The 24,262-nt window shown below is 44.1% G+C and overlaps 1 protein-coding gene across 1 annotated transcript in view; it reads right to left on the minus strand.

Annotated features, from left to right (window-relative positions):
- PPARGC1A (PPARG coactivator 1 alpha) overlaps window positions 1-24,262 on the minus strand; it is a 575,330-nt gene that overhangs the window by 427,824 nt on the left and 123,244 nt on the right. The gene's annotated exons all lie outside the window — the stretch shown is intronic.

Below are 24,262 nucleotides of genomic sequence, written 5' to 3' on the forward strand. Positions count from 1 at the left end.
GAACACACAGACCATGCTGGCTATGTGCCAGTATGCTCTAGCACCCCCACCCCCCAGCTTCTGGCCTGAGGCACTGCAGATCTGTGGCTGCATTTCCTGAATAAAAAATGAAAATCTGCCCAGTTGTTTCTCAGTTTAATCTCTGCATCTTAGACTAACTTGCAAAGACTGAGTCCAATTAGCATTGGGCTTTTTGACTGTCTGTACTTAGCCCAACAGAGTAACTCAAATTTACACCAGCAAATCTTGTCCCCTGTCTCCATGTACTGGGCTAGAGAGGTAGGAAGTTAGGACTAGAAGTTTTGATAGACTTCAGTGCATATGGCCAAGGATGGCCCTGTTCTTTCTGTGAAATTCCATCTCAACAAGCAGACTGAGATAAACATGAATCTAAAAAAGTCTTCCCTATCTGCCAGTTTTCCCTGGAGAAGGGGATGATCTGGTTCCTAAAAATAGTATGCAACCTTAGTAAAAAATCAAACAGTTCTCCTTTTCCCCCACTTTTTAAAGTAAGGCCTAATATTGTTCCTACCCCACATTTCAGGAAAATGCCTTAGAAAAGACATTTGTTTCTCTTCAGTCTTTTCTACCCCCTCGCTCCCCCTGTGCCCTTCTTCCCCTTCCCCCCCACCCCCTCAACACGTCTCTTCCCTGCTGAATATACAAAATATCCCAAAGGTTATGGCTTCCAATAATTAGAGAATACCAATGTAAGCAACTATAACTCTTTTTATTACTTAATCGTTCTCTTTATGAGACACTATAACCATTCATCTGGTTAATAAACATATTTATTAAACATGCATGTTTTCACAGCTCTCTCCAGTAGTTGTTCATCAGTAAAGTGCCATTCCGCTTGCTAATCAGTGATATAATTATTTAATACTGTAAGTCTGCTCTCTCTTCCTTGTCACAGAGAACTTTGTACCAGTTGGACCATGATCAATAAGCAAAACCAAAAATACATAAACTCTGATCTGTTAAATTTGCGAAAGATGATTCCATTGATATAAGGCTTTTTTTTTTTACACTAATCAGATGTTTTGGGGTATTTTCATACTCCTCATAAATATTGCTCAAGTAGTGAAAAGACTTTTATTATCATGTATGCTAAGTCCAAACACCAACACCACCAAAAGTCATTTGAAATCATTACCAATTTTTAGTCTGTACAATAGAGTAAATAGAAATGTTAATTTAAATACCTTTCCACACAGCAAAACTCTACTGACATCAGCATATTACAAAAACCAATTTTCTTACATCAACTCACATCTTCCTCTAATTCTGTAGCATAGCTCTAGGGAGTTGCTACAAGATCTGTGTAAACTGAAAATCTAAATAACATTATGACGCCTGTTACAGAACTAATTTATAATCTAATACCCTAGTTGAATTTAATATCATACTTATTTATTCAAGCAAAATATCTGGAAAAGATATGACACATCATAATGCATTTGTTATAAAAAAGGGAAAAAATATAGTAGAATTTTAAGTATCTATAATAATAATTGCTAGGGACAGGTACAAGCAAGAATAGTTGTGGAGCCATCAAATGAACAAAAATTACAGTGCCTTAATTATAAGAATATTTATTTTATAATTCAATTATTGATTTCTTTATTAGTTTACATCAGATTTACAATGTAAAATGCTTCTCCTACTGTTATCAGCTACAAGCTATAGCAGCATAAAACTGTTGGACAAACAGATGCCTTCCCATCAACCGTTTTTAACAACTTCATGTTCTTCTTGGATGGAAGAACATATCGTAATAGTAGCATTTATGGGCATTTGCTTCCAATACAACAGTACCAATAGATAGATCTTAATGCTCAAGTAGACAATGAATATGAAATTTACCTATTAATTTCCATTTTTGATATCCTACAAAGGGAATACATCTCAAAATCACCATTTTGTAAAGATATTTAAGACCACAGCATGAGAAAAAAGACCACAGCACAAGAAAAACACAAACAAGCTAAAATCATTCACCAAACAGTTTTACAAGTGAAGTGTCACTGTTTGATAAGCCCACATAACCAGGTTGTCAGGCAAAGCATTTTCTAAAAAATTTAGCAGACTTGAACAGTATATATTTAAATGGCAGAAGTGGACGGTCAAAGAAAAGACAGCATCAGTTTTTAGCCAGCTTAATACCCACTTTGGGGCTAAGTGCAGACAATCAAAATGCCTGAGGCTGGATCGAGTCAGTCTTCGCAGGTTAGTCTAAGATGCAGAGATTAAACTGAAAAACAACTGGATGGACATTTGGTTTTGATTCAGAAAATGCAGCCACATACCTACAGAGGCTCAGAAGCCAGGGGGTGCTAGAGCACAGCTCCCTGACACATGGGCTGCATGTTTGCTTCCTCTTCCTGCTGCCCCTGAGGTCTCTCGGACTTGCAGTATACAATCACAACAGGGTTGTTCATCACTTTTTCTTCCTGCCTCTGGGATTTGTAGTCCACAGCTGGAGCCAGCAGAAAGTTTTTCACAGGGCAGGACAGCTCTGTACTTGGGGTAAGGGAAATTTAACTCCTCTCCCTGGCCCCAGATCCAAGCTGGGGTTTGGAGATGGTGGGGAGGAGTGCCCAACAGTCTCCTTTGGGCTGCCTCCCTTCCTCCCCACCCCCTAACCCTTCTCTGCTGGAGGAGACAGCATATCTCAGCCCAGGGCTGCAAAACATGCTGGGATGCTGGGAAAGAGATGGCCTCCACCTCCCCCACTGGGGAGGAGGCTCTTCTCAGCCAGGCTGGCTGACCTGCTCCACCGGGCTTTAAACTAAGCCCGCTGGGGGATGGGGGGACTACTGCCACTGCTGGCCCGCTGAGCAACCCTTGCAAAGCCAGCAGACCAAGGCACGTAAGGGAGCCCACCCCAGCCCTAGCCCTGGCACAAATCTGTGGGCAAGGCAAGAGCCCCCAAGGGCACACTTGCCTGCCTGTACACTAATGCCAGGAGCCTGGGCAACAAGCAGGAGGAGCTCATCCTCCTGCTCAGTGCAAAGAATTATGACGTCACTGGGATAACGGAAACCTGGCGGGACTCCACCCATGACTGGACCACGGGTATAGAGGGCTATACCCTGTACAGGAGGGATCGTGTTGACAAAAGGGGCGCGGGTGTAGCTCTCTATGTGAAGGAAAGCTACATGTCCCTGCAAGCTGATGTTGGCGACCAGCATGGACAGCTAGAGACCCTCTGGGTAAAAATTCGTGGGGAATACGGCACAGGGGACACAACGGCGGGAGTCTACTACAGACCTCCCACTCGAAGTCCTGAGCTTGACCAGGAGTTTGCCCGGGAACTGACTGAGGCCGCTTACTCCAGGACCTTGGTTGTCATGGATGACTTCAATTACCCAGACATCTCATGGGAAGATCACTCAGCAAAATCCGAGCGGTCGCAAAGCTTTCTCTCGTGCGTGGATGACCTCTACCTGACTCAAAAAGTCTATGGGCCAACGAGAGGCAAAGTTCTGCTTGAGCTGGTACTGGCTACGGGGGACGACCTAATCGGCAACCTAGTGATCAATGGGAAGCTGGGTGACAGCGACCATGAGCTGATCACCTTCACCATCCGCTGTAAAGCTGGCAAGTCAGTCAGCAACACAGAAGTCCTTGACTTCAGAAAAGCCCACTTTGACAAGCTCAAGAGGTCGTCGGTCAGGCCCTTAGGGACCATGACCCCAGGGAGATGGGAGTTCAAGAAGAGTGGTTGCTTTTCAAGGAAGCGATCCTCAATGCACAAGCTAAATCTATTCCGACACGGAGGAAAGGCAGCAAGAAAGCACAGCAGCTCTCCTGGCTCTCCAGGGACCTAGCGGACCTCCTACGGCTAAAAAGGAAAGCCTACAAAGGATGGAGGATGGGATTCGCCTCCAAGGAGGATTATTCTGCACTGGTCCGGTCCTGCAGGGAGCAAACCAGGAAAGCCAAGCCAACTGAACTCCAACTAGCTTCAAGCATCAAGGACAACAAAAAGTCCTTTTTCAGATATGTGGGGAGCCGGAGGAAAAGCAAGGGCAACGTTGGACCCCTGCTAAAGCAGATGGGGCAACTGACAACTGACGCCCAGGAAAAAGCCAAACTATTAAATAGTACTTCATAGATTTCATAGACATTAGGGCTGGAAGGGACCTCCGGAGATCGAGTCCAGCCCCCTGCCCAAAGGGCAGGAAGTCAACTAGGGTCATAGGATCCCAGCAAGATAAGCATCCAATTTACTCTTGAAGGTGTTCAATGTAGGCGCTTGAACCACCTCCGCTGGCAGACTGTTCCAGACCTTGGGGGCTCGGACAGTAAAGAAATTCTTCCTTATGTCCAGCCTGAAACGGTCTTGCAGGAGTTTGTGACCATTCGACCTCGTCATCCCTTGGGGCGCTCTGGTGAACAGATGTTCCCCCACATCCTGGTGGTCACCCCTGATAAACTTGTAGGTGGCCATCAGATCACCCCTGAGCCTGCGCTTTTCCAGGCTAAAGAGTCCCATGGCTCTCAGCCTGTCATCATAAGTTCTGTTTTCCTGATCTCTGATCATGCGCGTGGCTCTCCTCTGGACTCTCTCAAGCTTCTCCACATCCTTTTTGAATTGTGGAGCCCAAAACTGGACGCAGTACTCCAGCTGCGGCCTCACTAAGGCTGAGTACAAGGGGAGAATGACGTCCCGGGATTTGCTCGAGAAGCATCTATGGATGCACGCCAGCATTTTGGTCGCTTTACTACCCGCAGCATCGCATTGGAGGCTCATGTTCGGGGGGCTGGACTCAATGATCTCCCAAGGTCCCCTCCAGCCCTGAAGTCTATGAAATCTATGAACTGTGATTTAAACTTGAACCAGGACAGAGTCTGGGACAGAAGTTTCATAAACCGGTTTGACCCAAATCAGTTAAGTCTGATACTACATTCAACCAGGTTTATCTTAATCTTAGTTTCAGCCATTTTAAAACTGGTTTATGTGCACTGAATTTCTGCATGTTTAAACCAGTTTCTGATGACTTAGACCAGTTTATGTGCAACTTCTGTCCCTAGCCTGGAGGCCTGAGTAAACCATGTTACAATAAGGCTAGGGACAGACATTAGGGCTGTATGAATCTTTGGTTGCTGATTCAATTTGGAAGAGATTCAGCCTGATTCAGTGGCTGGCTCTGTGAATCCAAATCGAATCAGAACCCTCCGAATCAATTTGGAGAGATTCAGAAAGATTCAACAATTCAGACATAGCTTTAAATGTTTTTTCTACATACCTCAAGGTACCAGGCAGCTTGTGAATGCCGAGATGGTATGGTGGATGGAACGTCCCACAGGAGGGTCCCGAGCGTGCTCGGCAGTAGACCCAGAAGTGGACCAGAAGCACTTTCAATCCAGTTCTGGGTCTGCAAGAGAGCACCCCGACCCTTCCCCCCAGTTCAGTGACTGGTGCCTTTTAGGTCTGGGGGGGGCACAAACATCCCAGACATGCAGGCACATGCCTGCAGTGGCACAGGCTAGAAGCCAGGGGGAGCTAGAGCAGCCCTCCATTCCCTTCTACAGTACTGAGCTAAGAGGGGACATGGCCAGGCCCTTGCAGGACAGATTAGCGCAGGAGGGAATTGATTACAGTGCCTGTCACCCCTAAATGAGTGTTTATCAGCCCATTAAGAAAACAAAAGGGACATTACCAGCTACCTGTTGATTCTGCCTTCATCCCTGTCTGCCACAGCACGAATTTAGCCAGCATGTAGTCTGCTAGTTATTACACAAACACCTCTCGGCAAGGTAGATGGGAGGGGAGAATTCCTGTTTAGCAGGGAATGGTGAGGAGGAGGGCAGAGGGAGCAGCCTGCAGTCTCTGCCAAAGATGCAGCCAGGAAGCAGAAGTGAGGGGCCAGCTCTGCTGTGGAGCACAGAGCCCCACCCAACCCAGAGAGCATGCTGGGATGCTGGGGGTGTCTGATTTATCTTAAATCAGCAAGGGGTCTGGTACAGACATTGCATAAACCGGTTTGACCCAAATCAGTTATGTCTAATACTACATTCAATCAGGTTTATTTCAAACTGGTTTTTAGCCATTTTCAAACTGGTTTATGTGGACTGAACATCTGTTCTGCTACAGGTTTAAACCAGTTTCTGATCACTTAGACTGGTTTATGTGTAATGTCTGTCCATAGCCCAAATGTATAACCTTATTGCTTAAGTTGGACTCAACATTTTCAGTCTGCACCTGGCATCCCACAGTCCAAAGATAGCCTTTGAACATGGGTCACATGAATAGCATAAATTTGCTGGACATACATAAAACATATTGTTTTAACACTTTTTAATGCTGGAATTTAATGTACAGCAACAGGCTTATTTAACCCATGTTAGTGTAAGTAAAAGGATTTTTTTGTGGGAGGGGGAATACTAAGATGTTAAAATATTCATTGTTTTTAGATATATAGAGTGTTAGAGGTACATTGTCAAATAGCCATAAGGCACTGAGCTGATTTTAAAAAGTTTACTCTTTTAAACAGATAATTTATTTAAGGGACATTTCCTTGCTTTCAATGCCCCTTCTGAACCTTTTAGACATTTTAACGGATGATATAAACATGCTTCTGAGAACAGAATTTGGGCCTTATGTCGAATCTTGTTGTATAATAGATGCTTGGTTCAGTTCTCCAAATAAATTTTGCTTAACTTGTCCTTTATTTTAACAAATTATTTTTCTTCTCCATGCAGGGGGCCCCCCCTCCACCCTGCAGGCCTGGTGGGGCAGGTGGGCCAGTTGCCCCTGCTGGGGGCAGGTGTGGGGGTCCAGCTGCTTCTCTGGTGCTGGAGGAATGTGGGGGCTGGGGGAAGAATGGACACTTCGGGGGTACATGATTGTTTTTCCCCCTTTCCTTGGAGCGGATGATAATACAGCCGTGTGACCGGGAAAAAATTATTTAAAAAAAAAAAAAAAAGAAAGAAAAGAAAAAAAGGCACTCTGGTGTAGTGCCCGAAGACTGGAAGAAGGCCAATGTGGTGCCGATCTTCAAGAAAGGGAGGAGAGTGGATCCGGCTAACTACAGGCCCATTAGCCTGACTTCTATCCTGGAGAAGATCTTAGAAAAGTTTATTAAGGAGGCCATCCTTGAGGGACTGGCCCAGGCTAACATCCTAAGGGATAGCCAGCACGGGTTTGTTGTGGGTAGGTCTTGTTTGACCAATCTCATTTCCTTCTATGACCAGGTGACCTATCACCTGGACAAGGGAGAAGAGATTGATGTCATATATCTTGACTTCAGAAAAGCTTTTGATCTGGTATCCCATGATCACCTCTTGGCCAAACTGCCCAGTTGTGGCTTTGGCTCCACCACGATCCGCTGGCTGGGAAATTGGCTCCGTGGTCGGACCCAGAGGGTTGTGACTGATGGCGGTCACTCATCGTGGTGCCCTGTGACCAGTGGGGTCCCTCAAGGCTCTGTCCTGGGACCCATACTGTTCAACATCTTCATTAATGATGTGGACATTGGAGTCAGGAGTGGACTGGCCAAGTTTGCCGATGACACCAAACTTTGGGGCAAAGCATCCACGCCAGAAGATAGGCGGGTGATCCAGGCTGACCTGGACAAGCTCAGCAAATGGGCAGACGAGAACCTGATGGTGTTTAACACCGAAAAATGCAAGGTTCTCCACCTTGGGAGGAAAAACCTGCAGCACCCTTATAGGCTCGGCAGTGCTACGTTGGTTAGCACTACAGAAGAAAAAGACTTGGGGGTCATCATTGACCACAAGATGAACATGAGCCTCCAATGCGATGCTGCAGCTAGTAAAGCGACCAAAATGCTGGTGTGCATCCATAGATGCTTCTCGAGCAAATCCCGGGACGTCATTCTCCCCTTGTACTCGGCCTTGGTGAGGCCGCAGCTGGAGTACTGCGTCCAGTTTTGGGCTCCACAATTCAAAAAGTATGTGGAGAAGCTTGAGAGTCCAGAGGACAGCCACGCACATGATCAGAGGTCAGGAAAACAGATCTTACGATGACAGGCTGAGAGCCATGGGGCTCTTTAGCCTGGAAAAGCACAGGCTCAGGGGTGATCTGATGGCCACCTATAAGTTTATCGGGGTGACCACCAGGATGTGGGGGAACGTCTGTTCACCAGAGTGCCCCAAGGGATGACGAGGTCGAATGGTCACAAACTCCTGCAAGACCGTTTCAGGCTGGACATAAGGAAGAATTTCTTTACTGTCCGAGCCCCCAAGGTCTGGAACAGTCTGCCAGCGGAGGTGGTTCAAGCGCCTACATTGAACACCTTCAAGAGTAAATTGGATGCTTATCTTGCTGGGATCCTATGACCCTAGTTGACTTCCTGCCCTTTGGGCAGGGGGCTGGACTCAATCTCCCGAGGTCCCTTCCAGCCCTAATGTCTATGAAATCTATGAAACTTTTCTATAGTAGGAATGTGTATGCGCCTTACATGGAGTTACTCCTTCAAGAAACATTCATTCACAAGGATTTCATTTTCCATGGGTATTCTAAAAAAGGCACAAAGAAAAATTTCACAAAATAGCATCATATTTGCACAAACAGGGAATATTTGCACAATGAGTAGTCAGAGGGGTTTGAATGCATCTGTCCTGTCTGAACATGCCTGTGCTTGTGCATGCAAACTTGCATTTTGAATTTACCCAAGACAAGCTTATATTGAAAATGTAGCCATACAGTCCACTCTGGTAATTACTGTAGTGTTTGATGATCTATGACTGTGTCCAAAATGAACCTAGCATACTTCTTTCTCTATAGCTATATCATTTATTTGTAACAAACAGCCACACCTAAAAAGGAGAGTGATGGCTGATGCCCAAGTTGCCAATCACCACCTCCTCAAATCCCACTCACTCCCTTATAACCCCTACAAAATATGACTCCCCACATAAACAGAAATAATTCTGAACATGGTAACTTACAAAATCAGGCAACCAGACAATTTGGGGCACTCTTCCCTTCTCAACAAATACATTCCAGCCCACCAGTCCCTGTAGCTCTCATGGCCGCTCCTCTCTATCACCCTGTACTCCAATACTTATCTTCCCTTACCAAGTCTCAGGTCCCTCTCCCCACTTCCCCTTCCACTCCTTTTAACAGGTCATGTTCACCCATAGTTCCCTGCTGCCCCCTGACATCAGATGCTTACTAGCACCTCCTCCTTCCACATTGCCTGTCCCCTGATTGAGTCACCGGTACTGCTCTTGAGGTGGTGGTAGGAGGTCTGTACTTTGTCCTGTGCTTGTAACCCCTGAACCAAGTCATCTTGGTAAAACAAGAAGTTTGTGAATGCAGCCACCAGCCTGACATCAAACCTGTTCATGGAGGGAGCAGCTTATTTTGGGTATGTCTGCACTGTCTCCATAATGAGCCCAGAAGTCCCATTAAGAAGCACTGCCTGCCCATTTCTCCTCGTCATGCTTACTGAAGCCTGGAAATTAGGCAGCGTATCCAGCTTAGTGAGTCTGTGTACATGCCAAAAATCACACAAAGAGCCTGAGAGCAGTTTGGGGGGCTGCATTTAACCAACCAAGCTGAACATACATCTATATTTTGGCACATGCTGAACAGCAAAGACCAGGCAGAGTGTCCTTCCCAGCCATACTCCCAGATTCACAACAGAGTCAGTGTAGACACTCTCATAGGAGCTGGAAATCAGCAACTCTGCCCAGTCCTTCCTCCCACCTTTACCAAAAGACCTAGAATCTGTCAGTCCCATTCACTCTCTCTTGTTCTTCCCATCATACTAATGGAAGGGCGAGAGAAAGGCACTTGTTACAAAACATCTGTTAAACTTCATGTTTGAGGTGCAATTGATCAGCTGAAATTAACTTCAATTATAAAGGAACGACTTTAGTTATCAACAACAAGCTATTCAAGTCAAGTAATTCATAAGGCCGTATGAGACTGCATTAATAGTCTTTTCTGTGAGCACTCTCTGCAACCCTCATAGCCCAGATGCCTAGCTGCACCACAGCAAAGCTAAGCACATCTGGAGAAATGGAGGCATAAGTGGCTTTACATCCTCTTCCTACTGTCCCTGATTCAGAGGGCTCCCACAGGCAAAACCAGCCTCCAGCACAAGTTAAATATGGGAAATCCTCATCTGCTGCCTTAAGGCAGCTTTAACTTACCTTTGAACCACTAGAGAAACACAAAGGGGACTTACAATGGTACAAACTTCTTGGTTCCTAGAGCAGACAAAGCCTTGAAGTTTTTTTTGAGGTCACTCAACCAACCCATAAAACACTGCAATAGTTTTATTCTCATTCCCTTCACCAGGGGAAATTATTTTAGGCATGATGTTCCTAACTATAAATCAGGGCTCAGGCATATGTACACAGTATATAGGTCCACTCTAACAATAGGAAAGATCAAACAGTGCCTATGAACAAGACCACCTAGGAGGAAATTATTATAAATGATTTAAATGTGGGTGATTCTTGGCCCCCAAAAGGAACTGTTTTTATACAGGCTGAGCTCCTGTTCTCTTGCCAATTCCAGGTTTCAGCAAGTACCACAGAATTTAGACCTATTCATGGATGCACAGCAAAAATACTGAATGCTGCCCAAACTTTCTTCCTACCCCAACTACCTTGTCTTTCCAATGAGTCGTAGAAAAATTTGGCTGGAAGTGATCTCTGGAAGTCACCTAGCCAAACAACCTGCCCAGGGCAGGATCATCCCTATCCAAGCCATCCCACAAACATCCTTGCCTAATCTATTACTAAAGGGACAGGCAATCTTGTCACAATAACAAAGCATAGCACACTAACTTGCCACAATAAAACAGGGACACAACTACAGCCAATATCCTACTGATCTAAAAGTTGTTAAAATATGCTTGAGAGATCCATGGAAGAGGGCCATCCCAGCCACTACAGTCTGTACCAGTCTGACCTTGGGGTAAAATGACTTCCCAATTCCCAAAGTGGCAAACGGTCTGACCCCGAGTCAAACCTTTGGTTTTAGTTCCAGCAGGAACACTGACACATTCCAGTCAAAATCCCCAACCTTTGTGGTGGCCACCACCAAGTGCTTCTGAGAAAGGAAAAAATAAACGCAGGCATGTAATAGGAGAGGGAAAAAATTCCCTCCCAGCCCCATACAGTAACTAGCAAAATCCAGAGGTATGGGCACTATCACATCCCAATTCTTGCATCGCATGCTCCTAATGATGAAGCCCAAAATCTCATTCGCCTTTTTATATATTTCATAGACATTAGGGCTGGAAGGGACCTCAGAAGATCATTGAGTCCAGCCCGCCCCCCCCCCCCAAAGGACAGGAAGTCAGCTGGGGTCATAGGACCCCAGCAAGACAAGCATCCAATCTACTCTTGAAGGTGTTCAATGTAGGTGCTTGAACCACCTCCGATGGCAGGCTGTTCCAGGCCTTGGGGACTCAGAGAGTAAAGAAATTCTTCCTTAGAACAATGTCCAGCCTGAAACGGTCTTGCAGTAGTTTATAGCCATTCAACCTCATCATCCCTTGGGGCGCTCTGGTGAACAAACGTTTCCCCAGAAACTGGTGGTCGCCCCGATAAACTTATAGATGGCCAATGGGTTACCCCTGAGCCCGCGCTTTTCCAAGCTAAAGAGACCCATGGCTCTCAATCTGTGTTCGTAAGGTCTGTTTTCTTGACCTCTGATCATGTGCGTGACTCTTCTCTGAACTCTCTCAAGCTTCTCCACATCCTTTTTCAGTTGTGGAGGCCAAAACTGCACACAGTACTCCAGCTGTGGCCTCACCAAGGCCAAGTACAAGGGGAGAATGACGTCCCGGGATTTGCTTCAGAAGCATCTATGGATGCAAGCCAGCATTTTGGTCACTTTACTAGCCGCAGCATCGTATTGCAGGCTCATGTTCATCTTGTGGTCAATGATGACCCCCAAGTCTCTTTCTCCCGTAGTGCTAGCCAGCGCAGCACCACCGAGCCTATAAGGATGCTGCAGGTTTTTCCTCCCAAGGTGGAGAACCTTGCATTTTTCGGTGTTAAACACCATCAGGTTCTCGTCCACCCATTTGCTGAGCCTGTCCAGGTCAGCCTGGATCGCCCTCCTGTCTTCTGGTGTGGATGCTTTGCCCCAAAGTTTGGTGTTGTCGGCAAACTTGGCCAGTCCACTTCTGACTCCAATGTCCACATCATTAATGAAGATGTTGAACAATATGGGTCCAAGGACAGAGCCTTGAGGGACCCCACTGGTCACAGGACACCATAATGAGTGACTTCCATCAATTACTATCCTCTGGGTCCAACCACGGAGCCAGTTTACCAGCCAGCGGATTGTGGTGGACCCAAGGCCGCAACTGGCCAGTTTCGCCAAGAAGTGATCATGGGATACCAGATGGAAGGCTTTTTTGCAGCTGCATCACACTACAGCCACACATTGAGTCTGTGATTCACCAAGACTCCTAGACCCTTTTCTGTAGTGCTACCATATCTTGTACATGTGGGGTTTTTTATTATTCTTTCCATGGTGTAGCTACTTGCATTTGTCAGCATAGAACATCCTGTTAAGTCCAGCCCAACTTTCCAATCCATCTAGATCAGTGGTTCTCAAACTTTTTAGGCTCAACATTCCTCTCAATAGATTCAAAGAACCCCTCAGCAGACTTAAAGCACCCCTTGGAAAATGTAAACTCTTAGCTTTCATTTGTTTTTGACTACAGAAAAATAATAGAGCAAGTCTGCTACAAAGAACTCTGAAAAACCACAACAGGTCAGAATGTTTTTAACACTATGGACTGCTACTTGACATCTCTGGGTTTATCTTGTAAATCAAATTTGCATACCTAAAAGTGCTAACATCGCACAGCACACTGTGGTACCCTTGAAAGGATCTCAAGGTACTGTGGCACCCTGGTTGAGAATCAATGGTCTAGATCTTCCTGAATTTCACTCTTATCCTCAAGTGTGTTTGTAGTCTTTCCTTGTTTCATGTCATCTTGAGCAAATTTGAAGACTCTCTCTATTCCAGCATCCCAAGCATTAATAAAGCACTGGGCCCTGGACACCCTGCGGGTGCATCCACACATGCAGGCATATACGCTGCAGCAGCTCAAATAGAAGTGGTGCAAATTTTTGCTTCAGCGTATGTGCCCAGACGTGCACTTTGGTGTTGTGTAAGTTGTGTCACTAGGGCAAAATAACCCTAGTTATTTTACTAGTTATAACACCACCTGTGCTGGTTCTGGCAGTGTAAACAAGTTGCCCTGTCCTGGCCCCAGCAGTACAAAAAACTGCCCTAGCAAGTAGCTCAGGGCTACTTACTCTCAGGAGCTTCTGGGGTCTGGCCTATTGGTACCTGGGGACGCTACCCCTTGTGCCAGCCGGACTGCTGAAGCAGCCTGAGAGTTCCTTGCACCCTTTACCCACTGCACCAGTCTGTGACCTGCTGCGCACCTGCCAGACCCACATGGGGACTGCACAACCAGTAGAGGCATCTGCCTCTCTGGGCCAGCTGCCAGCGGGCCGCTTGCCGCATTCCCCTGGCCAGCCATCTGGGCAGCAATCGCCCAGAGGATGTTCCCAGTGTGGTGGCCTGCTTTGAACTGTCAAAGTATGTCCTCCTGGCCCCAATTAGCCAGGAGGTCAGCCACCTCCAGCTGGGTCCAAGATGCCAGCTCTGAGCAGGCTCCTCTGCCTGGGTCCTGCCACTTGCCTCCCTAGCAGGAATTCTGGTGTTCCTTATTTGAAAACTGAAAAATCCCCAATTAAAAAAAAAAAAAAAAAAAAAAATAATATCTCCAAGTCACTCCATAAAATACCACAAAATCCATGTTCCTCCACAATTAAAATAATAGACCACTATATCTAGCAGTCTTACCTTCTTGGGGCTTGAGTTGAGTCCCAGACTTGAGGGTCTGTTGTTTGCTTGGTGGAGCCTGCCCAATCTGGAGGCAGCAAAAGGGAAGCAATACCATGCCCTTTTCTGAAGAGAGAGGACAAGGAGCAGCTGGACCTGAATCGGAACTGCGCCAGCCAGATCCAGAGAACTTCGGGGGTAGAGCCCCTGAAGGGTATAGAAGGTGAGCATGCTCAGCACACTGGAGAGAGATGATGAGGGATGGTGAGGAGAGAGGAGGTCTGGAGCTGCCTGAGCTTCAGCAGTGCAAGAATTGGCACATGAGGATCAGTCTCTAGGAGTCATTCAAGGCAGCTTGAGCCTGCGAGCCCGGCAAGCAGCTGGGAAGTTGGTGTGGAGATCGGCACATGGAGAGTTGGCCCTGGGAGTAACTCGAGACTGCTCAGGCTCCACACGGTGTGATCAGAATATGAAGAATCCACCCTGGGAGCAGCTCACAGCTGTGTGGGCCTCACCCAGCGCATGGGTCAGCACACAGAGGACCCACCTGGGAGCAGCTCACAGCTGCTCAAGTTAGCCCCGGCCCCAGGCCAAGTGACCAGCACCCTTCAGTGTGGCTCTGCCTTTAACTAAAAGAGTCCCAGTGCCCAGAGCAAGGACCGGGAAAGGGAAGACCCTCAGTTTGAGGCCAGGGAACCAGAGACTATATGGGTTTGGCTCCTGTGAGAGACAGCAAGCCCTGAGCTCCCCAGTGTGGAGCACCAGGCCATTAAGGAGAGCCAAATGCACCACTGGAGAGAAGCTCTCACAGGATTGGCTTCCATGGGACAAGCCTTGGCTGCTTCAGAGTGGAAGTGTGAGTTGCTGGGGAAGCGGGCCCTGCAGCAGAGGCGGGCACGGGACAGGAGGGTCTACTGCCTCCATCCTCCATTGCAGGAAGGGTATATCCACAGCCCAGGCCCCTAAAGGGGAGGGACTCCAAGGAAACCCCTCAGGGAGGTACTGAGTACACTCCCTGTTTTGGGTGATTGTTGTTGTATCAAGGTCTATATAACTATGGGCACTCTTTAAGGGAGTTTATGTGGTTCATGTGTTCCCCAGTAACCCTAACAGCAGCTGCTACTGCCAGCGAATCATAGAATCATAGAAGTAGGGTCAGAAGGGACCTTGTAGATCTTCAAATCCAACCACCCACCTGGGCAGGAGAAAAACTCGGCTCAAATGACTCCAGCCAGGTAGGCATCAAGTCTCTTCTTAAAGACCCCCAGGGTAGGAGCCAGCACCACTTCCCTAGGAAGTTTGTTCCAGATCCTAGCTGCCCTGACTGTGAAGTAGTTCTTACGGATGTCTAATCTAAACATACTCTCCAACAACTTGTGGCCGTTATTCCTTGTTATGCCAGGGGGCACTAGGGGAAACAAGGTCTCTCCCAAACCCTTCTGGTCCCCCCAAAAGGGTGAGTGAGTGTGTGGCTTTTTTTTTTAATTGCTGGGATGCCGGGGCTGGATGGGGCAGCAATCAGAGGGCTCAGGGAGAGGCAGGGGGGCTTGGAAGCAGGCAGGGGATAAGGTTGGGCAGGGCAGTGATCGGGGAACTCAGGGAGTGGGCAGGGGATGGCGCAAGCAGGGGTCCTCCCATGGTCCCCTACCCCCTCCTACAGCCTCCTCTCCACCCCCTACTTAACAGCACTGGAGCCCAGGTCCAGCTCCATGCAGCTGGCATGCTGCCTACCCTGCATGGGCGGGCAGCATGGTTCTGTACCAGGGCAAGGGACAGCCATAGAGATACTCTGTGACCCCACTTTTTTCACCTAGGTTATTTGTCATCCCTGGATATCCATTGGTCTAAATTTGCAGTGCAGGGAATATATTTTTGTTCCCACACATGACTCTTGCAGAGTCCCAAAGGGTTTTGAGACACTGTAAGTGGCACATGCATGTTTATCTGAATCCGCCCTATGGGACTGCACTTAAAACCTCCTGCCATTTTGACATGAATCCATTTATAATTATTTCTTTGCATGAGGCTATTTGTTCACTTTTAAGACAGTAATAATAGTCACTGATTAATGCTAACTAATTGCCAAAATTATACATACACACACACACACACACACACACACACACACACAGAGTGAGCATGGCAGGGCCCACTAAGTTCTGCATGTGCGGCCACTTTCACATTCTCTCTCTTATGAGCATCGAATGTTTATAGAATGCCAGTTATCATATTATTAACATGGAAAAATAGGCAGTTACAACTAAAGTTAAGTTTTTCACTAGAGGGTGCCTAGCACTATATTTAAGAACCCAAATATGTGGCCTGTTTTTCAAAAGTTCTGAGGACTGAACAACTCCCATTAAAGTTAATGATTGCTATTAGGGTCTCAGTGCTTTTCAAAATCCGATCACTTACTATGATTGCTAAGTATAGATTTTTAAAGGACCTTGGCTCAAGGATTCTGACAGTGAGAGCCTAAATCTGTTATTCCTTTTTAATAATCTCACCCAATTGCTGGTAAATTCAACCAACCAGCAACTTCAATCATCTTACTAAGGCAAGAGGTAAGTAAGTATCTACTCATCCTTGGCACATTATTGTTTATTTTGTCCTATCTTTGAAAAGAGATGTAATGCATACTAAATACAGCTACCAAATTCTCAGCAAAGTGGCCATATGGCTTTCTGTTTCACATTTGTGGTCTGTCTAGGTAAAAAGCACAGGGCTGGAAATGATGAAAAGGAAGAGGTAATGATAGGCAGAACAGAAAAAGAAGGAAAGTAAATATCTGAAAGGGAAGGAGAGTAAGTAAAAGATAAAATGAATAAAGAATACTCTCTCAATGGCAAGCAGAGAGTACCAAAATATACAGCAGGGTTTTAGTCTAGTAACATAGAAAGGTTAGGCAGCACTACCTTGCCAATTGTAACCCACTGTAAGGAGAGAGGTGGAGAATTACCCCAAAGCAACTGATTTGTCCAACCTCTTTTCAAAATTCCCCATCATTGCCAACATAATATACAGCATCTTTCTTGTTAGCTTCACATTTGTGGGTTTTTTCCCCACTGTGTTGCATAATGCACTGCAAAAATATGACATCTTTTAATAACTACAGGGGAGATTTTCCAAGTCAGGCATGTGCAACTGTCCATGCCTAACTTATGCACACAATTGCCAGGTGTTCATGCACACATCTGATTTGTACCCACAATTAGTATTTGTGTTTGTAAATTAGACCACCATAACTGCAAGCATGTGATGGTACATTTCGAGTTTTGAAAACATAGTTGTTTCATTTGGAATTTTATCTAAAGCAATAGAAGCTGTTTGTGTAACTCAGATATATAGAAATCTTCCACAAAAGACAAAATCACACAACTGATACAAAAAGTAAATTGAACTTAAATGGGAAGCAAGGGAAATATGTAACCAACGGGCTTTAGTTAACAATACAGACAGAAGCGTATAGCTATTTAATGTACTACATAGCTACACAGTGGTGTCACTTAGGCCCTTTGTACACATTTCATGTACCACGTGATTACCAGGTTAACTGCACAGTTAGTGTAGATCACCTACAAGTGCAAATGAACTATCATGCCATAAAAAGGTCCATCCAGCAATGAAAATCAGAGCTGGACAATGTGTACTAACTTTATAGCTGGTTTCTATTTAATAGCCCAGCAACTGAGGGGACTCCCAGCCGCAGAACCATCCCATAGGCTGCCATGGCTGGGAGCCCTGTCCACTGATGGGAGACTGATATGTGGCAGCACCCTACGTGCTGCTGCAGATGGGATTCAGCTGATGGGACTCCCAACCACAGCATCACATTCCTTCACATGTACCTCCTGTATTTCTTCATGTGTTTTGGCAGCACATACCTTCATGTGAGGACTGAAAAGGCTTATTGGTTGAATTTACTAGCAATAGGGTACAGTGAATATTGGAAAAAATTAGTATTCAGAAAGCCTTTAAAAAAGGGGATCACAGATTTGAGTGCTAACATGCTACAATATTCAAGCCATTGACTTTGCTCCCATTGATTTCAATCTGAATATCAGTAGGTATAGGGCTTGCTCCTGCAAATTGCTAATAACTTCATGTAAGCCACCACATCTATGAAAGGCCAAAGGGCTTGAGGTTGCTAACACATCTCACAGGATCAAGCCTATGAACTGAACTAAAAAGTTCACCAACAGGATTCAGTATTTGTACGCATTCCCCATAACATTAAATTCAAAATAAAACTTAAATTACAGCTTTAATTCAATGAATGGCTACTGACTCATGTCTTAATGACTACTAATATATGAGTAATCAATAGCTTTACACACATAAAATGCATCCTTTAGACTTTCTGTGCCAGGCTTAATTTATGTGCTCTCATTGTTTGAACATTTTCCAAGGTTTTCCTTCACAAATACGGTAGGTTTAACCTACTTTAGTTAAAAACACTTCTTGTTCAGCTGAATCTGAAAAAAAACAGTATAGCTGAGGTCAAGATTTTTGGAACAGACATATGAATGAGCAAACCAATTTAGTTGAAACAAGAAATAGCATGAATCATTACCTTTCTCTCAAAGAGATACAGACTCCAGTCTTTTTGAGGTTGAGGAAAGTTTGTTCAAGGATCCTAATATTCTTCCTGCTGGCTCTTGCTGTCTAAATAGCCTGGACCAAACCTACTAAGACATTTATGATCACCCAAGAGTGACTGTCTCAGAAAAAAAGTTTATTTTTCACTGTTCTATTCAACAGCCCTCTTCATACATACACATGATATACTCATATAAACATAATATAATTCAACTTTGAAAGTTTGATCTGGCATCCGGTGATCAACAGGTCAGATTTTTTAATTGGGAAAAAGTTCCAGTGGTTTTTTTTTTTCCCTTTTCTTTTCTTTTTAGGGTAAAGAAAAATAAATAAATCACTAGAAAAGTTTTTGGTTTGGGGTTTTTAATCCCCCACTAGTCCTCCCTCCCTCCTTAGACCCCCCTCCCCCAAGCTTTCATATTTGTCCTCATTCCAGGAATAGGGGGAATAGCAGAACTGAAAGAGTCAGGCATACATCAACAGTTCCCTAAGAAGAGGAGGTTTTAGATCTGGCTCTTCCTGTGATTGCCTGTAGAGCCACATGATTCCTAAGCATCTTTCCAGCAAGTCACATTAGGTATGTATATGGCTGTGAAGGGAGCAGGTTAAGTACTAAGATGAAGTTTAAATGAGGTTCTAGGCGAAGAAAGTGGTCAGGTCCTACACAGTCCTGCTGGCCACTTATCACTAAACTTGGTACTTAGACCAACTTCTTGGCTCACTAAAATGTCCACAGAATGCTGAGGGATGAGGTAAGTAAAAGCAGATGGATGATGACACGTAAGGAACTGCCGAGATGCTATAAAAATCAGAAGAATGGATGGGCAACGGAATGGAGACCTGGCACAAGTGGCAATGTAATTCAGTTGTTTATCAAAGACATTCTCTATCTGCCTCCCTAGATAGCAATAAAAGTAGTTGTGACAAGCAATGCTAAACATTTTATAGTTTTCAGGTACTTAAGAGTTGGAAGCATTACAACAGGCATTTGTCAGATAGCAGAAGTAATAGGCATCTGTCTGTCTCGCGAGACAATAGAATTATGTTGAGTGAGACATCAGCTCACTGAACACAATCCTCACTTGAAAGATAAAGTGAAGCTGTAGTGCCTTCTCGAGGGCACAAAAGCCTGGGCAGTGTCAGGTGGTGAGAAATGAAATGCAAGAAAAAAAAAAAAAAAAAGCTATGCAAATCTCAGACTCAGAAAGCAGTTAAACCAAGTCTTACTCCTAACTACTGGTTGGAATTGCTACCAACATTCCTGAAAACTGGGTCCTTGACCTATGAGAAAGTGCTGCATGTTTGTTGCTTATATGCAATAATTTACATACATGCTAAAACAGAGATTTAATCCCCATTTTAACAGCTGATCTCAAAACAACTGTAATTACAGAGTTCTTGCTTAAGCTTCCTTGATACCTGAAAGGCAACAAGACAGCATTTGGAATGAGGACTCTCAGAGGTCCTGTCAACTCATACTTCCTATCCCTGCTTTGCATGGGCTCCTTTCTAAACCAGAACCAGCTTCGTTTGTGCAGCGCTTTGGGAAGCCAAGAAATATTGCTGTGCAACAACTGCAGTTAGTTCAGTACATGGTAATTAGCCCACCCTTGGTTTTGCGTGGACATGACAAGCAATAGCAACCACAGTAACATGTAGACAGAGTCAGGGTCTAGTCCAAAGTCTTGGTCTAATGAAGTTAATGGAGAGAATGAACTTGGGATCCAGATGTAGCTAGGGCCAAGTTCAAAACTATTTTTGCTTTCTGTGCACCATCACTCACCTCATTTAAGTACATTTCTGACCACATCCACACACGACCTAGCATCATCTCCAGGCTAAATTATTAGTCCACTGGCATGTTACTCCATTGCAAAGAGTATTTTTATGTCAGATAAGCATGTCTGATGTGCCTATGTTTAAAGCATTACTGCCAAATGCAAAATTGTAATAATTCATAAGTCAGACTCCCCAAAATCATGAGTTTTTTTTAAAAAACAGTATTAGAGTCCTTTTCCATATCTACTCATGCCTTGTCTAGCAATTTTTTTTCCCTTCTCAGCCTCTGCAGACCTGACCCCATCTCAGCTCTGCCATCCCAGTTCCCATATCTGCTCAGCCTCCACCCAGTCTCTAATAATTATCATAAGGATATACACTTTATTACCACAAGAATGATTATAAGGATATACAATCATCATAAGGATATACAATTTATTACTACAATTTATTATGAACATCACTATAGCCCCTGAACCAGTCCAATCCCCACATCAGCTCTGCCCTCCTGCACCTGCCCAACTTCTATATCAGTAGTTCTCAACCTTTTTGGACTCGAGACACCCCTCACTGGACTTCAGGCCCCCCTCTATATAGATTTTGTAAATCAAATCGCACCCAATTTCAAAAACTGATTTATATATTAGAGGGCTTGCCTATTTACACAGGGGCTGGGCAACAGGGCCTGGGGATCGTCCAGGGAGGGACAAGCCTGAGCCTGGCTTATGTACTTACTTCATCACACCTTGCTTATCTCCTCATGGCACCCTTCAAAGGAACTAGCAACACCCCAGCTGAGAATCACTGTTCTATACCAATGCTTCCCCATGTGTGGCCTCCCAGGATCTTGACACCTTCCTGCCCCTCATCTCCTGGCTCTGTCACCCCTAGTCTCTCTGCTCCTGGGGTTCTTCATCATCCTATCACAGGGTTCCCTTTTCCCTCTTTCCAAGTTATCTGTTGTAGGAAGGAAGGATCCTCTGTAGTGTAGAGCAGCTGTCCTGATTTCCACAAGACAGGAGCGGAAAGAGGAAAACTGAGCTACGCTGAGCTCTTTCTACTTTCTAACCTCCTCCCCCACCATCTACAACAGTGCCTTTTCATAAGAAAACAAGGCAGGCAGACCTCTTTCCACTTCCTGCAGCAGTCCTGATAGGCTGCTTTTCCGTAGGAGACAGGCAAATGCGGCAAACAGCTAAATCAGAAGGATTTTTTTCCCCTGGAAAAGGTAAAACAGGCAACAAAGGAAGAGTTTCTCATTTCAGCACTAGACTGGCTCCTGCACTAACCCAGTTCTTCTTACCCCTCTAAAAAAACCTCATGAATTGGCAATGCTGTTGAAGGTAACAAAATCAGGGCAAAATGTAAAGAAAATGACATTTTAATTGGTGAGCAGGTTATTTTCACACTTGTGTCTTGCCATGTCAGGAATGGTTTTAAGTGCAACATCTTCCATACACCTGCTGGAGTAAGAACCGCACGCAAGCCTCATCAAATGTTTAGTCAAAGGGAAATTCTCGTCCTGCCTGTGATTTTACAGATCTTTCAGCCTACACAGAGATCTAAATACAAAATCCAGCACTCAGGGACATCATGTGGATTTATAATGCTCCCTAGAGAACTACATGTTCATAAACCAATGAGCAGATTACACTCATCCATATGTAAGTTTTTTTCATCTGTGACAGATACAATATGGATAATATTCTTGATTTAATAAGTAATCCAAATATAATTCAATACATGTTATTAACATAATTTAGCCCAAGTCACTATTGCAACAATCTTCATTGCATGTAACTGTCTGAAAACTCAGTGCATGAGAGAACATAACTGAATCAAGATGGCAAAAGCAAACAACCAGAGGAGCACAGTACCTTGTGGAAAGTTTCTCAGTGACGTCAATCATACGTTGCAATCTAATTTTTCCCCTGAAGGAAACTTGCCACAGCCTAAGTGGTGCATCACAAAGCAAAAAACTAGTTCATGAGCTTAGGTACACAACGTATCAAGAGAGCATACTTTTAAATGTTTTCTACAGCAACGTAAATTACACCAGGTCCAGAGTGGACAAACAACCAATTATTCCGGGGTAGGTGCCACAGTAGGTAGTAGTGTCTTGTACATGCAACTTTAGCTTTCTGCCTCAACTCAGGTTTTTAAGAATTGGGATAATAATACTTCCCTGCATGATGGTGGTATTGTGAAGATAAATCCATTAACACCTTAGAAATGCTCAAACCGTACAGTGATAAACAAATATCTAGATAAAGAGATTACCTTAATTAAAATTCCCTGAAATTGCATGATGAGAAAAGGGTAAATATAATAACCCAGTTGACTTCCTTCATACTATTCATTATATTCTATGCTTCTAATATGTCCTTTATTATTAATCTCCTCTCCGAACTATATAATCCTAATCTTTTTATTCCTCCCATATAGAAGCTTCCACAATGCTCATCACTTTGACTGCATCATCTTATTTTTGTTTTACGTTGAAGTTGTGCACTTGTTTCACATGTGTATCTTCACACATTAGTCAGCTATATAATATTATAAGGATATACAATTTATTACCACAATACCACAAACAAAATGGGGAAAAAATAAGAGAGAATATGACAGACACTGGATTTTTTTTTTTTTTTTTTTATATAGCACGTGTGTATATGCATGCACATGTATTTACATATATGATTCTTCTGCAGACCTTAAACTTCCACCCGCCAATTGCTTATTTCATACAGCGTCCTAATTATTATGCTCATTGATGTTCAAACAGGTAAAAAAAATTACTAGGAAGCCCATCCCAGATTAGACAAGAAGAAAGAGGCACACAGAAGATTAAAACAGTTCCATACATGGCCAGAAGGGGGTTAAACACCAACTAGAAAGGCCAATACGGACATCCTGGACACACAAACATGAAAGAATAAAGAAAGCTGTTGTGGTGGTTCTCTGGACTTCGTAAGTATACAGATATATTTATTTCTTTTGAGTGTACTGGTCTTCATCAGATGGCAGTTTGGGATGTTAAGATTTGAGAAAGCGTTTCCCAGTCCCAAGTAAAAATCAAACCTGTACACAAGGGATAGTCAAAAGTGAATGGCTGAAATTGCAACAAGGAAAATTTAGCTGGATATTAGTAAGAACTTGCTAACTATAAGGATGGTTTGAATGGGTTATCTAGAGAAGCTGTGGAATCTCTACCCTTGGAAATATTTAAGTGATGGTTAAGCAAACACAAGGCTGGTATGGTTTAGATAAGACTAATTCTGCCTTGAAATAAATGACATGTGATGTCCCATCCTGTATAACTTTTCTATGCTTCCATATGGGAATTGTTCATCTATGATCAGAATTGGTCACCTTCTTTACTTGATAAACACCTCAGACCTACTACAATTAATAGAGTTACAGTGAAATCGCCATACCAGATCAGATTAAAATAATATTTATTCTTTATAAGCTTGGATATCCATTACCTGAAACTGAATATTTACAATTTTAGAAGTATGTCTACATATTATTACATAATTTTTCACTAGGGGTCCCCAAAATTGTAGCTAGAAGTCTCAAATTATGAATAGGCCCATCACACAACAAGAAGAAAACATGTTGTTCATAAAAATAATGCAGCAGCTCTTTGAAATTTAGATGTCTGGACAAAAGCTCATGCCATTCTCCTTCAGAAGAACTTAATTCATGTTTTTCAGAAGCAATACATTATATGTACACTAAATGCAGACAGAACTGCATCTGCTGTAGGCACTTTTAATCTTTACAACTTCATCATTTTATTGAACTGGGAGATTCAACTTCTATTAAGCTCATATTAAAAATTATTGTGATTTTGTAATGTGTAATCTGAAAATAAGAACCTTCTGTGAGAATTAAAAATGTAAAGAGTAAGCAACTGTGTTTTAAAATGTTTTTTTCTTTTGTTTGTTTTTAAAGGGAGGCACTGTAAAATTTACCCCTTATCTGTATTTGAGTAATTAACTTCAAGTTTTCAGAAATCTGTATCTATGCTCTTTGTTTTGCATATGCACAGAACCTTTTCTAACAATCACT

Source organism: Crocodylus siamensis, chromosome 2 (assembly GCF_052110815.1).
Source record: "Crocodylus siamensis isolate JL-2025a chromosome 2, ASM5211081v1, whole genome shotgun sequence".
NCBI classification, from domain to species: Eukaryota; Metazoa; Chordata; order Crocodylia; family Crocodylidae; genus Crocodylus; species Crocodylus siamensis.